Here is a 9,341-nt window from a genome sequence, read left to right as displayed (position 1 = left end):
TGGGGGAGGATGGAGATAAGCAGCCCTGCCGCCTGTTTGTAGTGCTAGACTCAGAGCCGGTCTCTGCACCTGACATGTTAATCCAGACTTAGGGCAACCCAGGGGGTAGGGATTTTACAGGTGAGGAAACTGAGGCTGAGAGGGGATTGGCACTTGCTCCAGTCACGTTCCCGGCAGCATGGCGGTGGCATGCCAGCTTCCCCTCAGTCTGGAGCTTCTATCTGTGTGCCACGCCTTGGGAGAAACCCTGTACAACCGGGAGCTGGGTGGGCTCATGGAAGCAGAGGATCCCTGCAGGAGGCTGGTTTGTTGGGTGCTTGTTAAATGCTGACAGCCCGATGAAAGGGCATTCTGGGGGCAAAGCACAGCCTGAGCAGGGCTCGCGCCTTGATGGCAGGCAGCTGGCAGCAGGGAGGATGGCTCAGCAGAAGTGTCCTTGTACCCAGGACCTCTCATGCCTCTGGAGGACTTGGGTGAGGCTGCTGGCTTGTTTGGGTACCTCACTCAGGCTCTGCTGGTCCAACTGGCCCAACCACTTCTCTGGCACTGCCCACTGCCCCTGTGCACGGCCCTGCCAAGCTGGCAGAGACTGGGTGAAGTCTGCGTCAGGGACCTCAGATCTCCCCCTCCCAGTCCCAAAGGCAAGGAGTAAGGGGTCCCGACCTCCAGGCTGGTCTGCTCACTCTGTGGGCTGCACAGCTGCCTCCTTCAGGAAGCCTGCTCTGTCTGTGCCCTCAGGAACAACCTCTAACATGCGGTGAGAATGTGGAGGGTGGGCCTGTCTGGGGAGATGCAGCGATCTGAGCAGTTCTGGGGGATTCTGGTTTCTTCTGTAAATCCTTCTTGCCACTATCCTTATTTGCTTTAACAGAAGTTATATTTTTCATCAGAACAGCCAATGTGCGTCTTTCCTAGGTTTCTTGCCCACCTCTCATCCTATATCCTGCTCCTGGTCCACACAGTCTTCTGTTTCCTAGCTAGCGGGTGGACTGCGGTGCCCTGGACAATCCTCAGAGCCATGACCTCCGTAGTGCCATCCATGAAATGGGCGTGCTCAGGTTTCCCCAACTTTCCCGGGCGGAGCCAGGAACCCAGAGCCAGAAACCCGGAAGCGCGGAAGCGCTGAAGCGCGAGAACAAGGACTCCCTGGCCGAAGGAGCAGAGGCTCTCCAGCCGCCAGGTTGCTGTCGGACCCGCGAATAGACCCACATCTTTTACAGCTTGGCCCGTGTCACGTGGCTTGGAGGGCACCCCCCCTCCGGCCCCCCCTGCCCGGAAGGACCTCCCTGGGGCGGGGAGGGGCGGAGTCTGGGGCGGGTCCTTGCGGGGTTTGCGCCACAGCCGCTGGGAGGCCGCAGATGTTTTTTGTGGTTTTTTTTTTTTGGTACTGGGGGTGGAACTCAGGACCTTGCGCTTATCAGGCAGGCGCGACGCCACTGAGCTATACATTCCTCCCTGACCCAGGAGGCCGCAGATGTGCGGGTGTGGAGGCGGGGAGAGTGTGTACGCCGCTGGCCGGGGAACACCGACCCTCCTAGGAATGGGGACAGAGGAGCCTCCAAAGGAGCCTCAGGCTGGCAGGGGCTCTGCTGGAGGCGGTGCAGGGCTGCGCGCCTGTGAGACCCCTGAAAGGCAGGTGCCCTGCTCACCCCGCTGGAAGCACCTTCCCTTCTCTCGCCATAGGTATTTCTCTAATTTGACCCTAAAACAAACTTGTTGAGGAAAGAGCTGAAGAGGAATAGCTCAGGCTGGCCAACTTCGTGTGTGTGAGATGGCACCGACACACTGTCCCCTCTAGTGCTGTCTGTCCTCTCAGCAGCCTCACTGGGTGGCTTTTAGTTCCAGCTCTGTTCCACAGAAGAGGAGGCCCAGGCATAGTAAAGTCACATGTGGGCCAGAGCCAGGTGGTACCCTGACCCCTCCAGCCCCCTGGCCTGGCACTTCTCTGCCATGTGACACTACTTGCAAGGCCACTGCTTACTAGTCGCGTCCTTGCTTGCCCTGCCCCTGGTGCTCCTGGCTGACACCACTGTGAGTATTGGTGGTCTGTGGCATGGGCCTGCCCCAAGTGCACTTCCTTCCATGCCACCCCCAATTGGATCTGCAGGCTCTGCTGTCCCCAGCAGCGGGGCAGGTCCACCAGCCCTACTGACCTGTGCCTCCTGCACCAGAAACAAGAGCCCGGTCCCTTGGCCAGGCGGGTGCTCTGGGTGTGATGGGGCTGATACTGGTAACCAAACCCCTGGGGAGACAAGAACGGTGACAGCTGTGAGCCAATTAAAACTTTGCCCCTTAAAAAAATGGTGACAGGTAGAAACAGACACAGCAAGAGGCAGAGAGTCCAACTGTTGGCAGAGATCAAATAGGGGACCGTGTCCTGCCTCCAGTGTGGTGGGCCTCTCGGGCAGGTGGTGGTCTGGGCCTTTTCCAGGTTGCTGCTGAGGCCTGGATTTCCCATGGAGCATTCTGGGGCCCCTAGCATGTTTGTGGCTTTTGTTTGGGGTGAGGGTGACAACGGTGAACTTATTCTCCTTTGGACAAATCCAGAGAACCCAGAGAGGAACAGCTTTGGGTGGGTACTGCCCATTTCTACCCTCTGTTTCCCTGACTGTAAACCTCGTCGATGAGGAAAAGAAACTATCACTTCTGGGAAGCTATGAGTCCAGCCCTGTTTGGGGATTTACACCCATGTCATGAGAGGGCACCAAGGGCTTTTTCAAAGTTGACAGCCTGTGACCTGGCACAACTATACCCAGAACCCTGGCCAGTGTAGACAAGCCCCCACCAGGTGTCCACTCTGGCTGAGACTCTGTATCATCTCACTTCACCCTTATTCATTGGCTTTCACAGGTGGAAACTCAGGCTGGAAGAGGTGTGGTCACTTGCTCAGGGCCATACAATTAGCATGTGACACAGGCACAGTTTGCTCCTGGTTATGGGGGCACAGAGGCCAGCTCACCTGGACCCTGTGCTGGCCCACCCAGTGTGGTACCCAGAGGTAGCTCCACCCAAGCTAGCCTTGGACTCCCTGAATCCCACACAAGCTTGTTCCCTCAGGAGACCTGAAGGAAAACCCACCCACATCCCTCTTCTGCCCTTCCCAGAGTATGGCCAGGACAGCCTTAGCCCCTCTGCCCCACTCTGGGTACCTCATGTGTCCCTTGGAGTCTCCCGAGGAGAAAGACTGGCTGAGGCCAGTGTGTGCTCGAAGGCCCTGACCTCCTGAGTCCATGAATGCCAAAGACCAGGAAAATGCTTCCTGCTGGGTATCCTTCTTGTTCCTACAATACTAATCCACTCAAAAGCAGTGGTTTTTTTAAGGGGTAATTTTCTTCCTTGTGAGGCATTTGGCAATGTTTAAAGATATTTTTGTCTGTCGTAAATTGCAAGGGCAAGGGGATTGCTACTGACTTATAGTAGATAGAGGCCAGGGATGCTGCTAAACATCCTACAGTACACACAGCAGCCCCCACAACAAAGAATTATCTGGTCAAAAGGCCAGTTGCGAACCCCCGATGTATGGTTCAGGGGCCAGGCAGACCTTGATTTGAGTCCTCCCTCTGTCATTTACTAGCTGTGTATTCTTAGGCAAGTGCCTTCACTTTTCTCTTAGTCTTAGCTTGCTTGTCACCAAAACCCAGCACGAATTGTATCCCTCACCTCTTGGGGGCTTGAGGGCTATGCAGACGGCATATATCCAGCACCTAGGACAGGGTCTGGCACTGGGAAGCCCCTGGCAGTGATAGCCATTAATCTTCATTCTCGGGCCGGGGATTTAGCTCAGTGGTTCTGACACCTGTCTTGCAAGTGCAAGGTCCCGAGTTTGATTCTCGGTACCAAAAAAAAAAAAAAAAAAAAAAAAGGGGAAATCTTCATTCTCTTTTTCCAAGGTAGAAGGCAGCATGTGGGAAAAAAGGTCTTCTGGCTGGACCTGTAGCTCTCAAATGGCCAGCCCTTCCTCTGTGGTCCCTGGCACAGGCTGGGCCTATTGTTGAAGGAAAGGCTGGGTTGGCCACTGTAGACCTAGAGGAGGAGCCAGATCCCTAATGGGTAGAGGTCACCTGAAGCTCATCTTGTACACCCTCCCCTCCAGCCCAAACCCAGGGAAGTGAATGAATCTGGTCCCTGAGGTCAGAGAAATGCCATAGATTACCACTGGGCATCTGGGAGGAGTGGCATTTGAATGGACACAAACAAAACATAGAGATATGGTGGTGGGTAGGAAATAGCCCAGGAAATAAGCATGGTCAAATTCCTGGCTGTGAGGAAAAAGGTGTGTTTCCAAGTGGGAGTCCAGTGTAGCCAGAGGAGTACAGCTTAGTGGCAAAAGCCCATGCCAGTGGGGTGGTGGACAGTCATCAGGGCTGAGAACCTAGACACTGTTTTCAGACTGAGAGCTCCTTCCTTCTAGGCTGTGGGATAGCAGAGCCCTCCCTTTCTCTGCAGTGGGAAGAGTAAATGTGGTTTTCTCTTTCTAGCCCAGATCCCAACATACACTTAAAACAGGATTTGAGGATCCATATTCCTGCCAGGGCTCTCCATCTCTGGAGTCTCCACAGCCCACCTGGTCTGGCCAGCTTCCCCCACCCTGGCCATGTGGCAGCCTCTCAGGTCCCCATCTTGTTCTCTTAGTCTCTCCTCTTCCCTCCTGCCCCTCGCTCTGTCCATCCATCCCCACAGGAGCCCCCTTGAGCCTGTCACCTGCCAGGTTTTAACAGCTTTCCCAGCCTAGGGTTGAGAAGACCAAAGTCCTGGCCAAGGCCTGCCTCTGTCACAGGCCTCTGGCTCAGCTCAGGCCAACTCAGGGTCTGTCCCATTTCCATCTCAGGCCTGAGCTGGGAGAAACCCCACCCCTCACCCCCGCCAGTGACCTAGAACCCTTTTTCTTGTCTCCTGGGAAGTGCAATTTCTTTGGCTAAGTATGAGATGTGGGCCTGGGTTTCTGAGCTTTGGGGGCAGGGGAATACACTCCTTGGACCCCAGTTGGCGCTCAGGATTTGGACCCAGGGGATACTTGGTAACGAATGAATGAACGAGGTATGGCTAAACACCAAGTTTCTCATCTGGAAAAGAAGTTTCGGCCCTTGCCTGGGCGGTGGGGGCTCCGGAAGGCGGGGAAGAGTGGGAGATGGGGTACAGGCAGCTCCCAGACTGCTGGAGGAGCAGTGCAGCGGCCCGATGAGAGCCTCCAGCCCTGGAGTCTCGCCAGGTCTGTCTCTGGGCAGGGAAGGGACCGGCAAGACCGGCGGCCGGCAGCGAGCCTGGCCCGGTCCGCGCTCCAGCCAACAGGAAGCGAGGGAGTGAGGCCGGGCTAGGCGGGCCAGCTGGCCAGTGGGGAGTCCCGGGCGTGGGCGTGGGGAGCCGGGGAACCCCCGCCGGCGCCTCGAGGGCGCCAGCGTGAGGGGGCAGCGTTCTCGTCGGTAAAACAGCGTCCCCTCTAAGGCTGGTTCGCGCTCCACTGAGGGGCTGTGAAGAGTGCCGGCGAGGACAGAGAGGTGAAGCGACCCAGTGACCCGCGCAGAGAGCGTCCGGGACTCGAGGGACCCCCAGCTCTAGCGGCGGGGCGGGGCCTGGCGGGGGCGGGGCCTGGCGGGGAGGGGCCCGGCCGGCACCTGGGTGAGGTCGCGCCGCGCCGCCCCGCCCCCTTGCACTTCCGTGTGCGGCGGCGCGGGAGCGGGAGGCAGCGGCAGCCCGGATCCCCTGAGGACCCCGGGGATCTGCCACTGCGCCGAGACCCGGCCGAACCTCCGGGCCCCTGGGCCCGTCCTGGGCAGGCCCGCCCCGGGCCCCGCTCGCGCGCGAGGGGAGCCTCACAGGAGCCAGAGCCCGACCGCCGCGACGCCAGGCGCCGGCCCCGGCGGGAGGTGAGTGAGCCGGGCGCGGGATCCGGGCTGCCTCGAGGCGCAGCGCCCTCCCCTCCCCCTCCCGTCTCTGTTCCCGTTTCCGAAACTAAGAAACTGAGCTGCGGCCAGCAAAAGTCCCACGGCGCGCGGAGACCGGTGGACGCGTCGGTCCCCCGTTCGGCGGTGGGCCCGAGGCCGTCCAGCCGCCCGCCGCTGGCCCGCTGCTCCAGTCCCTCCTTCTGGGGCCTCGTCGGCTCATCGGCCTGCCCCGGGACCCGCTCTGTCTGCCCCGGCCCTCCGCTGGTCCCATCGCTCCACCTCCACCGCTCTCCCCGCCGCCTCTCTCCTTTCTACCACCCGGCCCAGGACAGGCCGCCCGCCGCCCGCCGCCCGCCGAGCCCCGCGTCCCTGAGTCCCAGCGGGGCCGATCCGCGCCGCGCCTCCTCCTGCCTCCTCCTCGCTCTGTCTTCTTTCGGTCTCGAGGCCTTGCTCCCTCTCCGTCCCGGGCTGGGCGTGGCTCCAATCTCCACCGTCCCCCTTCCCGCCCCGCCCCTCCGAGCCCCCTCCCCGACGCCCCCCCCAGACGCCACCCTCCTGGGGGCCCAGGTGAGGAGAGGGGGCGGAGATGGGGCGCCCTGCTGGCCGGGGGTGGAGGGAGACGAGGTGAACACCCTCACACCTCTCCACTTCCCAGCTCCCGCTGCGTAGGGGGGAGCACTCCACTGAGAACCCCAGTGGAACCTGGTGAGGAGGGTTCAGTGTGAGTGAGGAGGTCTGCTTCTCCCGCCCCTCCGCAGTGCACACAGACCCTGTCTCCTGGCGCTTGGATATGTTGTGTGTCTTTCACTGTGGCACTTGCCCCAGCGTGTGTCCTCTTTCACGTCTGTGGCTTGCCGGTGTCTTCTGTGTCCTGAGGTTCTGTGTGTGTACTTTGCAGCTGTGGGGACTGTGTGTTGTGTTGTTTCCAGACACCCTCTTTGTCTGGAGGGGCCTGTGTTGCACTCTGGGTTTATCATGGTGACCGACTGGACACGCATACATTAGATCTTTTAATTGTGGGAACCTCTGTTGTTGGGCTGCCAGCCCACCAGGCTGATGGGTGTGTTTGTATAACTCTGCTCGAGCTTGTGTGTGTGTGTGTGTGTGTGTGTGTGTGTGTGTGTGTGTGTGTGTGTGTGTGTGTGTGAGAGAGAGAGAGAGAGAGAGAGAGAGAGAGAGAGAGAGTTCGTTCTCAAATTTGGTTCTTGCTTTTCCTTTGCCTCTGAGCTGCTGTGACCAGGCTGACCTGGTCCAGAAGGAAGGGACTGGTCCCTTGAGTTTCCTCATTCCTGCTGTGGACTGGGCTGAGATGTGGACAGGCCGGCAGAGGGCAGCTTTGTGGCGTGTGTGTGTGTGTGTGTGTGTGTGTGTGTGTGTGTGTGTGTGTGATATGTAGAATGCAGTGAGGGCTCTGATGTGTGGCAGGAGGACTGTGCTGGAGGTGACACATAGTGTGGGGCTGTGGTAGGAGTGTATGATTGGTAGGAGACTCACAGTGTGACTGTATAAAACTGCGAGTGTGTATGTGGGGAGTGACTGATTGTGGGGAACCCAGAGTGGCTGGGTGTGGGTGTTAGTGGTGAGGGGGGTGTAACAAGGTGTGTGGTGGTGGTGACAGTGTCAGGAAGGATGGTGAGAGCCCGAGTGTGTGTGAGCATGTGGGAGTTGTGAGGTTGTGAGTATGCACTATGCCTATGCAAGGCCAGTGGAGGCTCCCGGGAGATGAGGAAAGCGGGAGTCAAGTCTTGGGCTTTTTTTAGGGTTATTTAAAAAAGAATTTTTTTTAATTTTTGATTTTTTGAGGCAGGGTCTCCTAGGTAGTTTAGGCTGTCCTTGAACTCACTGTGTGCCCAGGCTGGCCTCAAACTCCCGGCCATCCTACCTCAGCCTCTCGCATGCTGGGATCACAGGTGTGCACCACCATGCCCAGCTTAGGCTTTTTAGTGTTGTGACCAAAACTTCAGATAGTCATCATGCCTATCAACAGCAAGAGGCCCAAGCCAGGCCTCTCAGGGTCTATTATCCTTGTTTGCAGAGTGAATAAAGTTGTGAGGACTAGAGGTCCTTCAGCACAGCCTTGGCCCATACTGAGACAGAAGAACATGCTAAGCCTTATTTGGTGACAACTCCCACCCCCTACAGTCCCCATTCTCCTGGGAACTGAAACTAATGAAAGCTCAGATGTCCCCAATCCCATTTCCTGCCTGCAATGGGATCTGTTGCCCCTCACCACCCCCTTGACAAGGCTGCTTGTGAGAGGGAGGTGTTCACAGAGCCCCCAGGATCCAGCCCTGTTCAGCCCAAATGACAGCCCAGTCTGTAGCAGTGATGTGGGAGAGGGTGATAAGGAGTAATTCAGAGATGTGACTGCAGGGCCCTAACACCAGTTAACTGGCGGCTAATTGAAGTTTAAATTAAAATTAGAAATAATTTAAAATACTGTCAGAAAGATAAAGTCTGAGGATGCCTTTCCCCCACCCCCAGAGTGGAGATGGGGTCTCTAGCTGAGGGTGGGGATCACACCTGAGAAGGGAATCTTTTGTAGAGGCCTGGCCTGGCCTAGCCTGGCCTACAAAGGAAAAGCCCAGTCCTTTGGTCCAAGAGACCAGGGGTACCTTGCTCCCTCTGCGTTTCCTCCCTTCTAGGCCTCAGTTTTGATTTTAGCTGAATAGTGGGTAAAACACTAGTATGAGAATCACATGAACTGTAAAGTAGAAAACAAAGAATAAGAAAGCATCACAGTTCATTACGTCCAAGGTGAGTGCAGTGGGGAGCCGGCACAGCACATCTTGGAGCCTCAGAATCACCTGGGGAGAGGGGTGCTTGTATCCCCCTTCACTTTAAAAAATTGGCTCAGAGGAATTGCCCCAGGCCATGAAGTGCTGGTACCTGATTGCACCCTAGGACTCCAAAACCTGTAGGTCAACCTCCGAGCCACAGCAGCCAGGAGGGTTAGGTCCAACTTTTTGCTGTGTCTGCTGGCTACTTCTCAGGCTGGAAGTGTTCCAAGGGCAGAGACACAGTATTCCACACCCTAACATGGAGTGGACACATAGAAAATTTGGGCCTAACACCCCATTTCACAGAAGAGAAAGCCAAGGCTACAGTAGCCCGAAGTCTAAGGGCCAGGCGAGGCTGACTAGGCCTGTCTGTGCCATGCTGAGGTTGGCTGCAGGGAGAGCCTGTTTGGTTGGCTGTGCCTCCCAGCTCAGCTGTTTTCTCCTGTTCCTGCAGGTCTGCTGGGAATCAGCCCAGGTGGGGGCGGCAGACCTACTTCTCCCTGTAGTTGGTGAGTGGCAGGAGCAGCAGGAGCTAGGACCAAGGACAAGTGGGAGCTGGGAGCCCCAGGTAGGACTGGGATCTCTTGGGCAGATGGATAGGGTGCTGGGTAGCCTTCCTCTTTGGACTCCTTCCCTTCCCCTGTGGGACTTTGAGGGTAGGGGCAGCATGCACAGTCCT

At 57.5% G+C, this 9,341-nt stretch overlaps 1 protein-coding gene across 6 annotated transcripts in view; it reads left to right on the top strand.

The window, feature by feature from the left end:
• Nucleotides 1–622: 622 nt before the first annotated feature.
• Nucleotides 623–9,341, top strand: part of Prkcd (protein kinase C delta) — a 32,273-nt gene continuing 23,554 nt past the window's right edge. For 2 of the 6 annotated variants that reach the window (XM_013065426.3, XM_021244023.2), the window contains exons 1-2: nucleotides 5,731–5,864; nucleotides 9,117–9,230. The gene's annotated coding sequence lies outside the window, so the exon portion shown is untranslated. Of the gene's footprint in view, nucleotides 758–5,730; nucleotides 5,865–9,116; nucleotides 9,231–9,341 lie in introns of those variants that run through there. The other 4 variants (XM_004864349.4, XM_087181532.1, XM_087181530.1 and 1 more) reach the window with 3 other exon arrangements.

This window comes from Heterocephalus glaber, unplaced genomic scaffold (assembly GCF_053883595.1).
Source record: "Heterocephalus glaber isolate CG9 unplaced genomic scaffold, H.glaber_assembly_v1.0 deba00001472, whole genome shotgun sequence".
Taxonomy (NCBI): Eukaryota; Metazoa; Chordata; class Mammalia; order Rodentia; family Bathyergidae; genus Heterocephalus; species Heterocephalus glaber.
The sequence above is the reverse complement of the archived record's forward strand: the minus strand, read 5'-3'. Positions and strand labels throughout refer to the sequence as shown.